This window comes from Mauremys reevesii, linkage group 1 (genome assembly GCF_016161935.1).
Source record: "Mauremys reevesii isolate NIE-2019 linkage group 1, ASM1616193v1, whole genome shotgun sequence".
In the NCBI taxonomy this organism is placed as follows: Eukaryota; Metazoa; Chordata; order Testudines; family Geoemydidae; genus Mauremys; species Mauremys reevesii.
Window position 1 is genome coordinate 138,245,631 of NC_052623.1, and position 20,064 is coordinate 138,265,694.

General features: G+C 44.0%; 1 protein-coding gene across 6 annotated transcripts in view; it reads left to right on the forward strand.

The window, feature by feature from the left end:
* Positions 1-20,064, forward strand: part of RAB9A (RAB9A, member RAS oncogene family) — a 57,202-nt gene that overhangs the window by 30,665 nt on the left and 6,473 nt on the right. For 4 of the 6 annotated variants that reach the window (XM_039548030.1, XM_039548021.1, XM_039548042.1 and 1 more), the window contains exon 2: positions 2,001-2,033. The exons of 1 other annotated variant lie outside the window; for it this stretch is intronic. The gene's annotated coding sequence lies outside the window, so the exon portion shown is untranslated. Of the gene's footprint in view, positions 1-1,689; positions 1,711-2,000; positions 2,034-20,064 lie in introns of those variants that run through there. One more of the 6 variants, XM_039548053.1, reaches the window with a different exon arrangement.

Genomic DNA, 20,064 nt, shown 5'->3' on the forward strand with positions numbered 1-20,064 from the left:
CTCATTATTTGTACCAAGAGTAGAGAAAGGTCATAAACTGGTCACAAAGACACTTTTACTTGTAGTGTGGAATAGGCTTCATATATTCAACTACTAGAACAGGGGTGGCCAACCTATGGCTCCAGAGCCATATGCGGCTCCTTGTATAGGCACCAACTCCGGGGCTGGAGCTACAGACACCAACTTTCCAATGTGTCAGGGAGTGCTCACTGCTCAACCCCTGGCTTTGCCACAGGCCCCTACTCCACCCCTGAGCCTGCTATGCCCTCTCCCCCAGAGCCTCCTACATGCCTCAAAACAGCTGATCGGGAAGCAGGGGGAGGGAGGGGGGAGGTGGTGATTTAGGGTGACCAGACAGCAAGTGTGAAAAATCGGGCCAGAGGCTTGGGGGGTAATAGGAACCTATATAAGAAAAAGACCCAAAAATCGGGACTGTTCCTATAAAATCGGGATATCTGGTCACCCTACACTGATTGGCGGGGCTGCTGGTGGGTGGGAGGCACTGGGGTCGGGGGCGAGCTGATGCGGGGCTGTTGACATATCACTGTGGCTCTTTGGCAATGTATATTGGTAAATTCTGGCTGCTTCTCCAGCTCAGGTTGGCCACCCCTGTACGAGAATTTCTCAAGCAGTGAATTTTATTAGGTATCTTTCATCCTGGCTTCAGTATCTATAAAGGAGCTGGACTGCTTCTCAAGTTCATTTGCACTTAAAAGGGAAAGCTAATTGGTGGTTTTCCTGGCTCCCTATTTGTGTTTTTGTTTTCTTTCTTCTAATAAACATTAGAAAAGCCCAGCTACCTTCAATGGTGCAATAGCCAGACTAGAGAAGGGCCTGGGAACTACAGGATTTGGCATATGCTGTGTATTTTCTATAGTGCCTTTGCTATGATGTTGCATTCTCCAGTTTGCCAGCAGATGAAAATGTTTGATTAATTTGTAAATAAATCAAACTAAATGTAAAACCCTTAATTCAATATCAAGACTGTGAATTTAAATGTTCAAGACAGGAAACTTTAAATGAAAAGCTCCTGATGTACTGTACATATTGTATATATTAAAGCATCCACTTAACAGGATAAAGATGCAAATTTATCACGATCTAAAGATGCAGTTGTTGCACAGATGTCTGTATTTTTAATAAAATGCAGCAAGGTTTCCCCAAGATTTTAAGTATCAGAGGGGTAGCCGTGTTAGTCTGGATCTGTAAAAAGCGACAGAGTCCTGTGGGACCCTCTAGACTAACAGACATATTGGAGCACAAGCTTTCATGGGTGAATACCCACTTCGTCAGATTCATCACCCATGAAAGCTTATGCTCAAATACGTCTGTTAGTCTGTAAGGTGCCACAGGACACTTTGTCGCTTTTCCCAAGATTTTAGTGATGGTTGAGGACCAACCTAGAAAAACGGTTTCTGAGAATCACAAAACTGTGTGTTTGGAGTGGGGGACATTTTAAATTACTTTTTTTTTTTGGTTTTGCAGTCAAAATTAAATGTGGTATAAGTTCAATATTTGATATGACCTTTTTCTGGAGACTATTCTGCAGGGGTTTGGAATTCAGTGATCTAATCTTTTTCCACGTCATTCCTGTTATTTACTCTAGATTAATTTTTAAAGGTGGAGAGGAGGCTTGAGAGAAGAGTCTTGAGATAGAGTATGAAAGCGTAGTAGTGGGGTTGCAGTTTCTTGTGTGTATGGCTTTTCATGGTAGGTTTTCATGTTTTGGGGCTGCCTTTTTGAGAGGGGAATGACAATGAATCCTGTATTACATATTTACAAAACTGTTATAGAAAAACGGATTTGTATATCTATCCATCCTTAAACCAATTGGTATGCTGTGTGTTGGTGATGGTATATGAACTATCAGAGTAAATGTGCACTTACAATCTCTTGATATATATTACAAGTTACTATTATATGCTTAGCTACTCTTAAAGCAAAATTGGCTAAAACAAATTGGTTACACATGTTGCAAATTAATGTCTCCTCATTTGCAGATGCTGAATGATGATTTAAACTGAACAATCAAGGTAAATACTTTTTGATGTAATATTGCAGTGGTGTTGTTGCTGTATTGGTCCTGGGGTATTAGAGACACAAGGTGGGTTAAAGAGAAAAGCTTTCAAGCTACACAGACCTGAAGAGCTCTGTATAGCTCGAAAGCTTGTCTTTCACCAAGAAAAGCTTGTCCAATAAAAGATACTACCTCACTCGCTAGTCTCTCTTGACATAATATGTTGATTTCTTTGCGTTTGCTGTTATACATCATAGATATTAACTGTTTGAAAACAAAATATAAATTTAGAGTTCAAAACAGGTAAAGAGAATACCAGTTGGCGAATCTAATACTAAAACATTAAACAGAGTGGGAGTAATTTAGACCCATTATTTTAATCATTTGGGTTTTTAAAATTGAAATTTGAAAACTTGTGCTATTGTGACTTTAGATTGAAATTTATAACAAACTAAGATGCTTGGTTTTTAAAAATGCCTCTACTTAGAAGGATCTTATTTGAATTTTATTAAACTTGTGTTGAAAAACATAACACAATATTGAAAATTATAATCCTGATTCTGCAAAACTACCTATGTAACTTTAATCACATAATAATCAATGGGAGAAGCATCTGGAGTTCTAAAATTGTATCTTTATGAAAGTTTTCTTAGTAGCATAAAATCTTGGTCACTTCAAAACAAACTTGTTAGTGTTAACAATAAAAGTTAATTTAGACTTTCAGTACATTTAACAGTTATTGTGAGCGTGTTTATACATCCAGGTTAAAAATTTCAAAAATAGGAGCCTCCTAAACTGAGGTTTCTAGAACTATATTTAGGAATTGTCTATACATGAGATGTTTCTGGAATAACACTATGTATGGACACTCTCTTATTATGGAATTGAGTACTTTCTGGTTTATCTTAATTCAAAAGTGGATTAAGCAAAACCTGAACAAGGCACTCGGGAATAGCTATTGCTCTTCAAATTCTACCTTGAAAATTAATTCAGATTAAGGGTATGGCTACACTTACAAGTTGCAGCGCTGGGAGTTACAGCGCTGGTCATGCAGCTGTGTAGGGGCCAGCGCTGGAGTGTGGCCACACTGACAGCTACCAGCGCTGCAGTGTGGCCACACTTGCAGCACTTTCCAGCGCTGTATTGAGAGGTGCATTGTGGGCAGCTATCCCACAGAACACCTCGTCCCGTTTTGGCGCCGTTTTGGCGCTGAGTATTGTGGGAAGGGGAAGGAAGTGTGTGGGTCATTCCGCTTCCTGTTCCAACGCCCCGTGGTGCATCGCTTCACATCCCAGCATTCTGTCTTTCCGGCAACGTTTGGCGCCATTGTGAGTGTCTGTTTTATTGACATTTACACAGGCTGGCCTGGAAAGGTGCATGATGCACGCATCTTTCGGAACAGTGGCCTGTTCAGGAAGATGCAGGCAGGGACTTTTTTCCCAGACAGGAAGATCACAGTAGGGGACGTCGAAATGCCCATTGTGATCCTTGGAGACCCCGCTTACCCGTTACTGCCTTGGCTCATGAAACCCTATACAGGGAAGCTTGACAGGAGCAAGGACCGGTTCAACTACAGGCTGAGCCGGTGCCGAATGACTGTGGAGTGTGCTTTTGGCCGTTTAAAGGCACGCTGGCGTTGCTTGTATGGGAAGCTAGACTTGGGGGAAAGCAGCATCCCCGCGGTTATATCCGCTTGCTGTACCCTCCATAATATTTGTGAAGGGAAGGGTGAAACATTCAGTGAGGCATGGACCACCGAGGTTCAAGTCCTGGAGGCTGAATATGCACAGCCAGAGAGCAGGGCTAATAGAGAGGCCCAGCACAGGGCTTCAAGGATTAGGGATGCCTTGAGGGAAGAATTTGAGGCTGAAAGCCAACAGTAATGTTTGCTGACTTGCATGGGAGTGAATTGCACTGTTTACACTGTTATTCTATTATCCCTAAAATGATTTGCAGTGCCTCTTTCTTTACTGGGCTAAGGTATCTTTCACTATCTGCTATAATAAAGACTGTTTTCAAAGCCAAGAATTGTTTTATTGTAAAGAAAAAAAATTCCTTGACAGACAGACAGACACACATTTCATGAACACAAGAGGGAAGGGGTGTGGGTTGGTGAACTGTACAGTCACAAGTTTGCATGTGTCCTGTCTGGAGTGCTGTTTAACGATTCCTGCACTTCAGGGTGCATATACTGCATGGTTATGGGGGTTGAGTGCAGAGGGTAAGGGTGGTAGGTATCAGGGCTGGTTGGTGAAAGAACAGGTGGTGGAGGCAGCTGGTGGTGGTAAGAAACTGAATGCTGGGGAAAGGCGGTTTGAGCTGACATTGGGGCACAAGGAAAAAAGCTTTGGGACGGGGGGGGCTGTGGGGCAGCACGGGACTGCTCTGCCTGCATGGCTAAGATTGCCTTGAGAGAGTCCGCTTGGCTCGACAGGATCTCTAGCAGCTGGTTTGTGCTTTTCTTCTTTGCCACAGCGTTTCTACGCCAATGTCTCTGGCGGATCATGCTTTCCTTCTCGCCACTCCTTCAGTTCCTTTCTCTCTGCAGCAGAGTGCTGAAGAACAGTCTTCAGCATCTCCTCTTTGCTCTTTCGGGGATTTCTTCTCAAATTTTGTAGCCTCTGTGCTGTGGAACATCTGCCCACTCCAGGAGTCAAGGTCACTGTAGAAATGAAACATTTAACAGGGGCAGCATTGTATCCACTATCTCCAGACATGAATTGTTACACGGAGGGAGTTTGCACTTTAACATTCTTTTCCCACACGCATAACACGACAGAAGCCACGAAATGGTGAGTGAGGGTGCTTATAGAAGGAGAAGTGGGGCTTGATTGATAGAGGGGGCTGGTTGCTTGGGTAATCTGGAGTGATAGAGGGTTGAGTGAAGATGCAGCTGCAGGGGTGATCTTCACTATCTACCTATCTCTTCACTAAAGAGTCTCCCAACATTTTCACAGGAGTTAATCCTGCAAGATATCTCCCTGCTGCGAGTCACTAGGGGACAGCGGGAGGCTCTTTTACAGCAATGTGGATTCCGCCCGGGACCCTACGCGGCTTCCCTGTGTTCAGAAATGATTCCCCCCCACTCGCGGAACAGTGGCGCGGACGCGTCAGCGTGACTGGGACAAGAAACACAGTGGCTCTCCCTATAAACCTGCGCAGGCATATTGCCCACGCTCTGGCTGAAACTTTTGCTGAGATAACTGAAGCAGATTACGCGACGTGATAGACCACATCAACGGGCTATTCCACATCTAGAGGCTGGCATGCATGCAGCCATAACCCCCTTCTTCTCCAGAAACATTTCCACCCAGAAAATAAAGCCGCTTACCGTTAACCCGCTCCTCTGCTTGTCCTTCTGCAACTGCTGGCTGCTGCGATTGGGTACTTTCCTCCTGGCTTGAGAAGAGATCCTGGCTGCATGCCCACTCTGGGGTGTCTTCCCCCATCCCAGTAGCTTCACTCGTGGTTTCCTCCCCCCCCGCCGCCTCCGCCTCCTCCTCCTGTCCCCCAGCCTGCTCAGAAGTGTCCATCGTTATCCTGGGATTGGCAGTGGGGTCACCCCCAAGTATCTCGTCCATCTCCCTGTAAAAACGGCAGGTCGTGGGGGCAGCTCCGGATCGGCGATTACCCTCGCGGGCTTTGTAATAGGCACTCCGCAGCTCCTTAACTTTCACCCTGCATTGCAGTGCGTCCCGATCATGGCCCCTATCCAGCAAGGACCTTGATATCTGCTCAAAGATATCGTAATTCCTACGGCCGGAGCGCAGCTGTGCCTGCACTGATTCCTCCCCCCAAGCACTGATGAGGTCCAACAGCTCGCCATTGCTCCATGCTGGGGCTCGTTTGCCACGTGGAGGCATGGTCACCTGGAAAGATTAACTGATTGCACTCCACACCTGGCTGCAGCAAACAGGAAGGAGATTTTTAAAATTCCCGGGGCATTTAAAGGGCTGGTCACCTGAGGCAAGAGCAGTAGAGTGCAAACTGATGAGCAGAGTGGCTGAACAGGAATTCTGGGATAGCTCCTTATTCCCTGGAGGACAGGTAAAGCGCTGGTGAGTGTCCACACCTGCTGAGCAGCGCTGGATCCACCAGCGCTGCACTCCTTATACCCCTGCCGGGATGGGTTTTCAGCTAGCGCTGCAACCAGGGAGTTGCAGCGCTGGTTGTGCCCTGCAAGTGTGGACGGGGTGTAATTGCAGCGCTGGAAAGCCTCCACCAGCGCTGCAACTTGTAAGTGTAGCCAAGCCCTAAGTGTAGACAAACCCTCAAACACCTGAATGATTTAGGAATAAAAATTCCATTTACTGCAGGCTGCAAACCCTGATGGAGTACTGCCTGGTTAAAGCTGTAATGCTTCAATTGACTTGTGGAAGTTGAGTTTATCAGAGGGTGGTGTTAGTTGTAAATATGGCTATTTGCTTATCAGTTTGTTCTCACAGTAAGGATGTTAAAGAGGTTTTAAGTAATGAAACCTCAGTAGAGAAAAATCTCTGTGAAATCTGGGAAACTAAAGAGAAAATACAAAACATCCTCTTTAGCAATTCAGGGCTATAAAATGGGAAGACATGACTTTAAAAAATCATGATTTGTAGCTGCTGTGCTTAAAAACAATTCTTAGAGTCTGATTCCCTCTTTTATACACAGATACAATAAATATGGGCACTAGCAAAGTGTTGTGAAGTGATCTGAAAATGAGATTTTTTTCATTGATGCATGTTAGTCTAATGTGCTGTTACTGTAAAGCCTAGTTAATTGATAAAGTGACTTGTAATTAACAAAGGGGGAAGAGAGAGATGGAACCATGGTACAAGCTGTAGATAAGTTGGTTTATAAGTAGAAAACATAGACATGATCCTACAAAGAGTTTTCATGAAGTGACGTGCAGGGCCAGATTAACACTCCTGTGGGCTCGGGGCTGTTAGATTTTTGTGGGAGCCCCGCATACAAGTCTCTTTCCTAATTTAAAACAAAATGATCACAATTATGGCATCAAGGCTATTAATGCTATACTAAACTTGCCTTTTAATTAACATAAAGCTGCTCTGTGGTTACATTTCAGTCTTAAAACATATAGAATATAGTTAATTCAAAAGAGCCTACTTCTTATCTTAGAAGAGTTTTATTAGTTTCTTTGTGGGAGGGAGTTTGGGTGCAGGAGGGGGTGCGAGGTGCAGGCTCCAGCCAGGAGGTGCTTGCCACAGGCCAGTGTGGATTTGATTTAAATCACTAGTCAGGAAGACTCAATTTAATCATGGATTTCTACATAAAGGTGCATTTTTGTTGGTTGTTATAACCTTAATACATATTCTTCATAACTCCGATGTTTCATTTTTAGAAGGTACACACTATACATTTTTAAAGTGATTTATTTTGAAAACTTTTCAGATTAGTTTTACAGCTGTATCAGAAAATGAATGATTGTTTGGTTATTTCATTTACAAAAGGTAACTGAAGCAGTTCCCCAGCCAATGACTTCATAAATATCTATCTCCAGTTCAACAGATTAATTATTAATATTTGGAGGATTTTCTTGCCATGCTGTATTAGGAGGAGAACATCACCAGACAGACATTTCAATTGTTTTATTTAACTAAAACAACAATGTTATGTATTCTGGATTTTTTTCTTCAACACAAACATATACTATTTTAACAAAACAAGCATATGAATTTTTGAATTTAGTTAAACATTCAAGTTTTTTAAAATCAGGTTTGTTTTTGTTAAAATTGTTTTTAACTAAAATAGTTAAATGAAATATTTAACAAAAAAAATTAAATCAACTGTGTCAGCCAGGTCAACACGAGAAACTTAAAATATTGGCTTCTGCAGCAACTCAGTTGTCTTCACCTTCATTTTCCTGTTTGTTCATAATCTGGAAAAGAAAAACAAGCTTTTCTGCTTTTTTAGGTCCCAAACAATTTCTCAATTTGTAATGAATTATTCCAAAGGAAGAAAATATTCTTTCTACACCGGCAGAAGAAGCTACTGTTGTTAAAAGTGAGATTATCACTTCAGCAGTCTCTGAATCCAAGTGCTTAAGTGACTTCCACCAGTCCACTGGTGTGACTTTCTTTAAAACCTCATCAACAAACATATATTTCTTGAATGGTTCTTATTCCCAAATTGGGTTTCTTTTACGGGCTGCTGCCATTATAGGTTTTCTAGTGAAAGAATGGGATGGTAGATCTCAAATCAATGAAGGCTACACTCAGAAAGACCTCCAGACTTCTGGAATATGCTGCTCAAAAAGTTTCACTTTTGTTTCTACTGCCTGTCCCTCCCTTCTCACATTTATCTCAAGACTTGTAGCTCTCCTTGTCCAGATCGATTCTGCCCCCAACAATCTTCTATTCATGGAACTTTTTGAAACTTTGCACTTTTAGAAAGAGGTAACGGATTGACTCTGTGTACACAAATGTGCAGAGGGACACATAAGGTTGAGGTCTGTTATTTCTCACTTCTAAATATTTATTTATTTATTTACTTAACATGCTTGTTAACAGCAAAAATGTTTTTATCTCTGGAGACACAAATCCACAGTTTGAGAACTGCAAAACTAAGCATCTCTGATGATATCTTCTAGACTGAGCACTGAGTCCCATTGAGTAGATAGAAAGATTAGCCTAAATAATCTATACAGATGCCCCTAGAACTCCATAAGATTGGGTCCCTAATCCATAAGATATTAGAATTCATTTACAAAACTTTTCTTAAACATTACATGAATATATTGTCTCATACTATAGAATTAGAATTTATAATCCCTATTCCATGATGAGATATCTTTGAGCTATAATGTATCTTAATTAAAACTATCTTTAGATAGGTTTTTTCCTCAAAAAGCATTTTATCAAAAAAATCCATTTTTATTTTTTTTTAAATCATAGATTTTTATCCACCTCCCACAGGTGGCTCCTGGCCAGCAGGGCTCAGGCAGGCTGCCTGCCTGCCATAGCCCCACGCCATTCCCGGAAGCAACCTGCTGCTGGCATGTCTCTGTGTGTCTCTGGGGGGAGGGGGACAGCATGTCTCCATGTGCTGCCTGCAAGCACTGCCTCTGCCCGGAAGCGCCACCGCTGCAGCTCCCATTGGCCAGTTCCCAGCCATTGGGAGCTGTAGGGACGGTGCTGGGGATGGGAGCTGTCGGATTGTTTTGCATAAGAGTGTGGGAAACTGACATGCAAGTCTCAAGGATGAGGCTCGTTCTTATCTGCTGGGAGGCAATAACAGAATAATAAATTAGAGGGTTGGCCAGGATGCTAAATAGCCAATGAAGTTACAGCTGTGCCTGTCTGCACCTTATTAACCAATTAGCAATTGCTTGATTGCCTGCATTAATTGTATAAATGAAATATGCTGGAGAGAAATAAATGACTTAGCTGCCAATCATACTGACTGAAGAGCTTTGTTCATGCCTGCTTGAGAGGCACCGAGACGCAACAAATGGTGACCCCGACGTGATTCGTATTGAATCATGATAGTGTCGGGAGCCTGAGCCCAGAGGCGAACGGCCAGGAGCCTGAGCCCAGAGGCGGGGAGTGCCTATCCGACGTGATTCGTATCGAATGCTGAAAGTGTCGGTGGCCTAGTCTCGGTGGCCTGTTCCAGGCGGAAGAGCCGCGGCGGGGAGTGCTGGAGAAGGGCGGCCCGGGCGTCCCAAAGGAGAGGCGCATCTGAGCTCAGAGGTGAGCGGCTAATATGGGAACCGCTGCATCAGCGGAAGAAAAGATAACACAGAAGCCTTTATTGCACATTATGAAGCGGCAGGAGAAAGGCTCCTCTGATATGTTATCCGCCCGCTGCGGTGGGGACACAGAAGGGGACTTTCGTTAAACCAAATACAGTCTTTGATAAAACTGTTTGGGAGCGGCTACGCTCCAAGCTTTGGGAGTCGGTGACTCAGGGCAATAAGGAAGCTTTCTCCCTGAGTCAAGTATGGAGTAAAACAAGGAAGAAAATACAGAAGCCTTTATTGCACATTATGAACCGACAGGGGGAAAGAATTTCCCCTGCTGCACTGATTTACTCATTAAGAAGAGAGGGGGAGTTGGGGAGGCTTCTCCCGACCGGCCTTCGGGCACAGGACGAGGAGGTGCTCCGCTGGAAGCGAGCCCTGGACGGGAAGACGTTGGAGTGCACGGCGCAGGTAGAGGCTCGTGCCGTGGCCCCGGAGGTCGTTTGGACCTACAAGCAAGTAAGTTGTTTTGGCAGGAGCCCGGAGAAGGCGTCCCACGCTGGCTGGTCTGAGCCTGGGACAGTGCCGGGAAAACCGTTGTGCTTCTCCGGTATGAGCAGCAACAACTGGGTGTTCTGACACAGGATTTACAGTTTAAAAGAAGCCAAGCAGGGAAAGTAAAAGAACAGCATGAGTTAATCGAAGACAGCTCATTTTTTTTTCTTTTGGCCCCGGTCAAGGACATATTGCTCACAGCTCACACTAATGAGAGCTGAAAAACCGCCCAAAAAGCTAATGAAAGCTGCAAAATCCTGCCAGGCACTAATGGAATGTGTTAGCTGTCTCCTTTTACAGGTATGGAAGAGCTGCCCAAAGATCCTAGCAGCCCTGCCATTTTTGCAACCAGGAGATTGATTGCCTGGATCCATGATTTTATTGCAAGAGACCCCTTCACATCAGGAGAATTTTTCTACTGATGATTGGTCTAACTTTTTTTTAGTTTCATTGTGCTTTTAAACAGCAGCAAAAAAGGACAAGGTAACGTGCTGGCTAATTTTTCCCTTGTCCGCTGCAGCCCCCACGTCCTGATTATTTCCCCCGTAGAAGCTGATCCACGACGGTGGTGGAAAAGAAGAAAAAACATTCACGTTGTTGATATTGCCAAAGTCCAGAAATTTCTGACTAAAAAGACATTGAGAACTGACCCTGGTGAAGAAGCAAAGAATTATACACTGGCAGGAAGAAATTTGGGACTTCTGCTGAGAAATGTGATGTTAATTGGATTTTGGGATTTATTTTACAGGCTGCGCCCTGTGTTTTGGATATATATATTTTTTTAGCATGTATTGCCCCCCCCCATTATGGTAGCCCTTCCTAATTGTATTGTAAATGATATGTCCTTCTTTTATTGAGGCTGAGAAAGCATTGCCGTGGGAGCTAGTATGTTTGAAGTTTTGAATGGCCAGCTGATGGCCATTCGGAGTGATTTTGAGCACCAGGATAGCCCACTGCCCTTACAGATATATTAGGAGTACCATTTGATTTGGGGTTGTAGAGATATATTTGGACACTGTTTGGTTGGAAGTGTGAGTATTTGCAGTGCCCCTCCCCAGCATGTAAACCAGTTGAGTTGGGGGGTTAGGGCTTTTACATACGGAACCCTGCCGGGTTCATGGGGAGGATGATGGTGGAATTAATTGCCCCAGCTTTTTAGAGTTTAATTGTTTTTGTTTTCAAGTTTGAGAAAACTCAGCCAAAGGGTTTGTTGAGTATTCTCAAGGGGGAGTGTGTTATTTAGGCATAAATTTAGGTAATTTGGGAGAATGGCTTTAAATTTATGTGACCCTAAGAATTTTATGTAAAGTGCCTTTGTTAGTCTATTTAGATTTTTGTTAATTTTGTGTTATGTGCTGATTATTGGCGTTGTAGACTGCTTGATATTAGATGTGGCCTATATTATAATAGACAGCGTATTTGGAAAGGAAAACAGGATCGGGCCCAGGCGGCGGGCAACAGACAACAAGCTTGGAAAACTGGTTGATAATCTTGAGGGTGTAGTTGATAGAAAAGGTAATTAACTACAAGCGAGTAATGTTAGGCAGAGTAAAAAGTTAACTCTGTGGTTGCTAAAGGGAATAATAGCTGAATTTTGTAAAATGCTAAAAGAAAAGTTTTTGGTGTTTTGAAATTTTTGTAAATACATGTAGGCAAAGAAATTAGTTTGTAATTGTTTGGCCATAAATAATTTTGTTGCATTAATTGAAGATTGTATATTGTGCTATGTAATTGTAATTGTATTAGGCTACGGGCATATAAGTGGTGATTTTTTTTAGTGTTTATAATTAGAAGCTAATAGTAAGAAATTTTTAAGCTGTGATTAGCTTTGAATTTTAGGAGTAAGCTAGGAAGCAATTGTATTAATGTAAATGATTTACCTGATGAAGTAATTTCCCTGTTTTGCCTGCTAGTTATATAGTGTTTTGGTATATTTTAAATGATGATTAATTGCCCAGTAGGGGTAGTTTTGTTTTGTTTTTTAGATATTGAAGAAAATTGGTGTTAGCTGTGTAGCATGTAATGTACCATGTAATTATTTATAGAGTTTAAATTTATGTTTTATGTTTTATGTTTGTTTGTGATATGTGTTTCTGGCCAGAAAGAATTGTGATGTTGTTAAAATGTGTATGTGGTTTATGTTGTGTTTTCTGCTGTGAATCCCCCCCCTCAGTGTCAGTTTGATCACCTGACACATGAGGGATGGATTGGTAATAGAAATTTGTCACGATTTGGTGTGCAAAAGAGATTGGGGGAACCCTGCAGAATTTACACCATTTATGTGTTTGATTTTTGTGTATTTATGTTTGTTTTGTTTGATGATGTTGGTGTTGTATGTTATGAATTGCATGGTTATGGATAAGCCTTATAGATTGAGGAAGCATTATTTGGCTTTTAGTTTTGTTTTGCTTAATTGGTTATTGTTAATTTTTTATGTGTTTTTGGAATAGAGGGGAGAATTTCCCTATGCTGCCTTGGTGGAAAATTACAGCTGCGTGATTACGAGAACAGAGGGATGAGATAATGTTGTTATGAGAAAGTAGGGAACTGCCAGAGCGAGGCAAAGGCCAGGTGGCCTAACTGGATCAGATACGGTGCATGGGAAATGGGAAGACAGTAAGCCAGGTGGATTCCGGCGAAGTGGGTCCGGCCTTGGCTGATTTTGGCACAGAGTGCCATAAATACAATGGCCTTCTGCTTGCTGCCCCATGTTGCTGCAGTGGAAGCCCTTATTGGAAACCTGCTTTGTGGGTGTTTGCATATTGGCAGAACCCTCCTGGCCCCTTGGGCCACTTGCGTTACCTGGAGGAGGGATGTATAGGTAAAATTAGGGCATTGCGGAAGATATTGTTACGGTTTAGTTAGGCAGCTGGTGTTTAGATTTGTTTTTAGTTTTGTTGTGTAATAGATTGTAGTAATGTGATGCTATAAGTTGAAAATGTTTTGCTGTGCCTTCCTTTTTTTTTATTATGAGAAAAGGGGGGAAGTGTCGGATTGTTTTGCATAAGAGTGTGGGAAACTGACATGCAAGTCTCAAGGATGAGGCTCGTTCTTATCTGCTGGGAGGCAATAACAGAATAATAAATTAGAGGGTTGGCCAGGATGCTAAATAGCCAATGAAGTTACAGCTGTGCCTGTCTGCACCTTATTAACCAATTAGCAATTGCTTGATTGCCTGCATTAATTGTATAAATGAAATATGCTGGAGAGAAATAAATGACTTAGCTGCCAATCATACTGACTGAAGAGCTTTGTTCATGCCCGCTTGAGAGGCACCGAGACGCAACAGGAGCAGCGCATGTAGTTGCCCCCACCTCCCCTCCCCTCCCAGGGGCCGCAGAGATGTGCCAGCAGCTGGCTGCTTCCGGGAGCAGTGTGGGGCCACGTATGAAGGCAGCCTGCCTGAGCTCTGCTGCACTGCTGGACTTTTAGCAGCCCGGAGATTGCAATCGGTTGGCAGAGGCTCCGGGATCGACCAGTCGATCACGATTGATGGGTTGGTGACCACTGAATTGTATATAATTATGGATTTATTTTTGTGCCACCCCCCCCCCCCCAGCCCGATTACCTGGGCTGCAGCCCCTAAAGCCCCTGCGTTAATCCAGCCCTGGTCACATGTGAGTAGTTTCATAAACTTCAATAGACTTCTTATGTAGTTATGCATTGCTCAACATCTTTGCAAGATCATGGTTATGGTTGCATATTTACTAGGATGTAAAACTTTGTGAAAGAAAATTGGCCACTCTACTATTATTTTCTTGTTTAATGACATTTAAAAAATATTAATGTACTCTAACCTTGTACATATGTCCAGGAGGGTACCACTTCAGTGTTGCTTACCTTCAAATAGTGTAGTCCAAGGATGAATAAATTTATTCATCTTGTTGTGGACAAAGTGGCTACCTTTTCTTGTTTGAAATCCTTTCTGCATTAAGGCTCCCCGTTTTTACTGAACTTGGGGCATTTTTAAAAATTTTTCTTACTGTAGATAGGGCCTGAGACTGAGCATCACAAAAAAATGGGAACTGTAGATAAAAGGAACAAGAGCACACCTGAAATTCCAGGGGTCTGGGTCAGGTCTTGATTCTACATCAGCACATTGTCATGTGATATGTATGCCAGCTTATAGCAGCTCTCAATTCTGTCAAAGCAGCTGTGTTTTCAGGTGATAGGTATGCTAATTAATAGTAGTAATTAAAACAAGTGGGACACTGTTCTTCATTAGAGAGATGAGGTGGGTGAGGTAATATTGTTTATTGGATCAACTTCTGTTGGTGAGAGAGGGAGAAGCTTTCGAGCCAAACAGAGCTCTTCTTCAGATCTATTACTTCACCCACCTTGTCTCTCTAATATCCTGAGACCGACATGGCTACAACTACACTGCATACTGCATGTCCTTAATAATTTTTAGGGAGGAAGAAAGAAAGGTCAAGTGGGGCACATAAAGGGAAAAACCTCCAATCATTGAGTGGAGAATATCCGAATGCCTTTCCAACTCTGACCTTGTAGACAGGTACTTATTTTGCTGAACTAGTTGAACCTTTCCTAATTGTCATACATTTATGGGGATAGTGGGTAGGCTGGTATAGGAACCTTAGGCCATGTCTACACTATGGGGCCTAAAATGGCATAGCTATGGTGGGATAACCCCATAGTGTAGATACAGCCTACAGCAATGGAAGTGGCTTTTCTGTTGCTGTAGGATCACAACCTTCCCAAGCACTACATCTTTGCTGGTATCTAGGTTGATGGAAGTATTCTTCCATGAATTTACTGAATCTATGCTGGGTTAAGTCCGCATGGCTATTGTGCTCAGAGGAGGGAATTTTTCACACTTGAGTTCTGTAGCTATGTCGTATTAAAACTTAAGTGTGGAGTGGGCTTTCGGGTTAGGTAGCTGATAGAAACATTTCTTTGACTTCTTTTGTGTTTAAATTGATAATTATAACACTTCTGGAAGCTTTTTTACAAGTCTGGATGACACTGAGGAAAATATCCTGGCAGTCAGTCTATACCAGCACTCCGATTCTTGCTAGCACCAGTGCTGAGCCAACAGCGTAGGATCTTGCTAAAATTCTGAATGTAGATGTGGCCTCAGTACTTCAAATCCAGTTAAATATGTTGAGTACAAGAAGTGTAAGACAATCGTTGTAAATGGTTCCAGCAAGGTTTTGTAGTGGGCAGAATAAGGTCTGGTAGAGCTCACACATTTGCAGCTGTTGTGGCTAAAGATGTTTCTGCAGCAGGGTGAATTGGCTCACGTAGAGAATGTTGTCTGCAATAGAAAAAGGTAGACCCATACCTGTTTTTAATGAACTTCTACTCCTGAGGGCATTCTGCACCAAAAGTTAAAAATTCTCTGCACAATATTTTAATAATCTGCAAAATCTTCAAATTTTATTTCTCAAATAAATATGGAGGCTCCAGCGTGGCATTGGGGAGCACAGGCCATTGGCTGCACAGAGGTGGGAGATCACTCTGCGGCTCCCCACAGGGACACGGACTCAATGGGGAGGCTGCACCCAACCCTGACACAGCGCAAGAACCAGGCCTGCCCCTGTGGGTAGGCAGGCTCAACAAGGCAGGATCCAAGTGTGCAGAGGCTTAGTGTGGGGGGATTCAGGTGTGGTTTGAGGGTTCTATGTGGGGCAATCTGGGCATGAGCAGCTCAGTGAGGGATCTGGGTGTGGAGGGGATTGTTGGGGGGAAAGGTTCTGAGTGCAAGGGTAATGGGACTCTGCAGGGGGTCCAGGGGAAGATGGTTGGGGCTCAGTGGGAGGGGTCCAGATGCTGGGGGAGTGGGATGGGGATCCGGATGCAGCTGGTTGGGGCTTGGTGGGATGAGGAGCCAGGTGCGGGTGGCTTGGTGGGGTGGTGCAGGGGTAGTGGTGCTCATCATGGGGGTTCTGAGTGCTGGGGGGGTTGGCTCAGCAGGAGGGTCTGGGTATGAGTGGGTCTGGATTCATGGGGGTTGGGCAGATGGGGGAGCAGCTCCCTGTAAAGGGATCACTCCCCCTGCAGCTAAGGAGTACGGTACAGGAAGTGGGGGTGGGGTAGGGGAGGGGAGTTTGCAGACCTTCCTGCAGCTGGGGGAGAAATCTGGGGGTAGGTCTGACCAAGCCCCAGATGCCATGCAGGAGAAGAGGAAGTCCTGTCTTGCCAGCCAGGACTAGCAGCTGAGTTCAGCACATGGTAGAAGCTACCAGCCAGGTCTTCTCCAGTCCTGCCTCCTGCCCCACAGTGATTTACCTCTCTGCCAGCTGCCCTGGGCGCCCGAAACATACTGCTGGGGAGGGTGGTATGACCACTCGCCTTTGCTTCCGTGTCAGAAAATCACTTTTCTGCACATAAATTCACAGTCATAAATTCTGCACATGCGCAGTGGTGCAGATTTCCCCGAGGAGTAAACTTCAATCTCTACACAAAATGCAAACACTGAGGGTAAAGAAGTGAATGAGAATGATCTAAGAAAACTGTTCTTTGGGTAGTTCACATTTTGCTGCAGTTTAATAAAATAGATATGTTTGGTATTTATATTTCTTGCTTCTACAAGGAAGCTTCCAGTGATCTTGGCAAATTAATGTAAGATAAATGAATTTTGGTGCTAACTGGAATGAGGGACTAAAAGTGGGTAGATAATAATAATTAAGGCAGGAACTCTCCAAATGCCTGGCTTTACCCTTATCTTCCCCCTCAGGGTTTTCAATGAATGTAAATTGACTTATTGCATATTATGGTCTTTATCTAGACCAACTTGACACCTGTCTTGCAGACTAACTGTGGTGGTTTTGTAAAGTGGACAGGTTTCCACTATTTCCTGGGAAAAGATGTTCAAAAATATCCAGTAAATGAAACAAGGAGTTCAAACCCACTCTCTAGAAGTGACTAATCAGTGTGCTAATTCATACAACTACACAGACCATAGTTTGAAGAAGAAACACTTTATAACCTTGTCAAAGTTCAGAGCAATGGCACCTATATTCTCTATGGTCCAGGGAGGGCATCCACTCTTAGACTTCTGGCTCCCTAGCCATCATCTCTCTTGAGTGTAGACATGCATCTCTCTCCCTCCTTACCAGGGTATTTCTAGGCTGCACAGCTCCCTATCTAAACTGTGAATTCCTCAGCAAAGGCAGTGTCATGGGATCTCACCCCCACTTTGAGCTTGGGGGTTCAAAGAGGGGACCCGCAGGTATTCTCCCCCCACCCTAACCCTTAGGGTAGGATTCCTTCTCGCTGCCACCAGTCAGGTTAACGTGTCTGGCCTTGCGGCCTGTCCCCAAGCTTCCCTGGGGAACCCAGATTCAAATCCCTTGAATCTCTACACACAGGAAGCAGCCCACTTCCCCCTCCTCTCCTGCTCTCTCTGCTTGGAGACAACTCTTGTCTCCACAGAGTGGCGCCTAGCTTCCTTCCCCTGAATCCACAGGTAAGGAACTTAACCAAGTCCTGAACTTAAAAGAGTTTATTAAAAGAATAAAAGAAAGAAGAGAAAAAATACACAATCTCTATGAATCCAAGATAGACTTTCATAGGGTCTAATCTTATTAATCCCTGGAGAAATTTCTCCCTTTTCCTCAGTACAAACAATACAGGCAAAATTACGAATAATCAATGCAAACACACAGAATTGCAGACACAGGATTCTTATATGCAATTACCCAGTTCTTCTAATACTCACTAGCTTGAATAGGAGAAATTAGTTCAGAAAGATGAGCAGACTTGGTTAGCGTCTGGTCTGGTGTAGGTCCAGACGGCTAAGAACTCAGAACAAAGAACACAGAGACCCAAGTTCCCGCTCTCTGGGATTTTCAAATTCTCTTCCTGATTGGTCCTTTGGTCAGGTGTTTCACCAGGTCTGTGTTAACCCTTTACAGGTAGACCTTAACCCTTAACTAACTACTTATGACACGCCCCCCAAATCACCAACAGTGGGAGCACTGGCGGTGATTTCCTCCTAAACTGCAAAACCAACAGAGTAATAAACACATGCACTATTACATATACTACTAAGCATATAACATGTAAAGAACACTTTTTAGCCACTAGATTCTGGGAAACTGTCACGAGAGTGCATCAGCAACTTTGTTGGAAGCTCCTGAAATGTGTTGAATGTCAAAGTCAAAGTCTTGGAGAGCTAAGCTCCAGCGGAGAAGTTTCTTGTTGTTTCCCTTGTTGGTGTGCAGCCACTTTAGCGCAGCATGGTCAGTTTGTAGTTGGAACTGCCGTCCCCAAAGGTATGGGCGTAGCTTTTCCAAGGCATACACAATGGCGTAACACTCTTTTTCACTGACGGACCAGTGGCTTTCCCTCTCAGACAGCTTCTTGCTGAGAAACACGACAGGATGGAAGTTGTGATCCGGTCCTTCCTGCATTAGTACCGCTCCTACCCCACGTTCAGATGCATCAGTGGTAACTAGGAAGGGTTTGTCAAAGTCCGGGGCCCTTAATACAGGGTCAGACATGAGCATCGCCTTAAGCTGGATAAAGGCTTCCTGACACTCATCAGTCCACTTAACTGCATTTGGCTGGGTTTTCCTGGTCAGATCAGTTAGTGGAGCAGCGATTTGGCTGTAGTGTGGTACAAATCGCCTGTAATATCCGGCCAAACCTAAGAAGGATTGGACCTGTTTCTTTGACCTTGGGACAGGCCACTGTTGGATAGCCTCCACCTTGGCCTGTAGGGGGTTGATGGTTCCTTGACCCACCTGGTGTCCTAGGTAAGTCACTCTGTTTTGGCCTATTTGACACTTTTTGGCCTTAACAGTTAGTCCTGCCTGCCTGATGCGCTCAAAAACCATTTTCAAATGTTCTAGGTGTTCAGGCCATGAATCAGAAAAAATGGCCACATCATCGAGGTATGCAACTGCACAGTCTTCCAATCCTGCTAGTAGACCATCCACCAGCCTTTGGAAGGTGGCAGGTGCATTCCGCAGTCCGAATGGAAGCACAGTAAACTCATACACCCCTGCATGGGTGATGAAGGCAGATTTTTCCCTGGCGGGTTCATCTAGTGGTACCTGCCAGTATCCCTTGGTTAAATCAATGGTAGAGATGAACTGGGCACGTCCCAACTTTTCCAATAGCTCATCAGTGCGTGGCATTGGATAGTTGTCTGGACGAGTTACAGCATTGAGCTTATGGTAGTCCACACAAAAGCGTATTTCCCCATCTGGTTTGGGAACCAGAACCACTGGAGATGCCCATGCACTGGTAGAAGGGCGGATGATACCCATCTCCAACATGTTGTCAATCTCCTGTTTAATAGCAACTTTGGCATGAGGTGACACCCTGTAGGGTGGGGTCCTAATTGGGTGAGCATTACCTGTGTCAATGGAGTGGCAGGTTTGCTCAGTCCGTCCTGGGTTGGCTGAGAACAAGGCGCGAGTGAGTGCACAGCTCCTTGATCTGTTGCCGCTGCAGCCATTGCAGGGTTGTGGTGAGGGACACCTCTTCCACACCACCATTTCTTGTACCTTCGTAGTAGACACCTTCAGGCCACTCGGTGTCATCTCCTTCCTGAACTGTAAAGTGACAGACCTGTAATTCTCTGGGATAAAAGGGCTTTAGAGAGTTAACATGAAACACTTTAGGCTTTAAAGAGGAATCAGGGAATGTTAGGAGGTAGTTAACAGCTCCCAGGCGCTCCTGGACCATGTATGGTCCTTCCCAGGACGCTTCCATCTTATGGGCCTGTTGCGCCTTCAAGACCATGACCTGGTCTCCTACCTTGAAGGACCGCTCCTTGGCATGTCGATCATACCAGACCTTTTGCTCGCTTGAGCATCTCTTAAGTTCTCTCGAGCAAGGG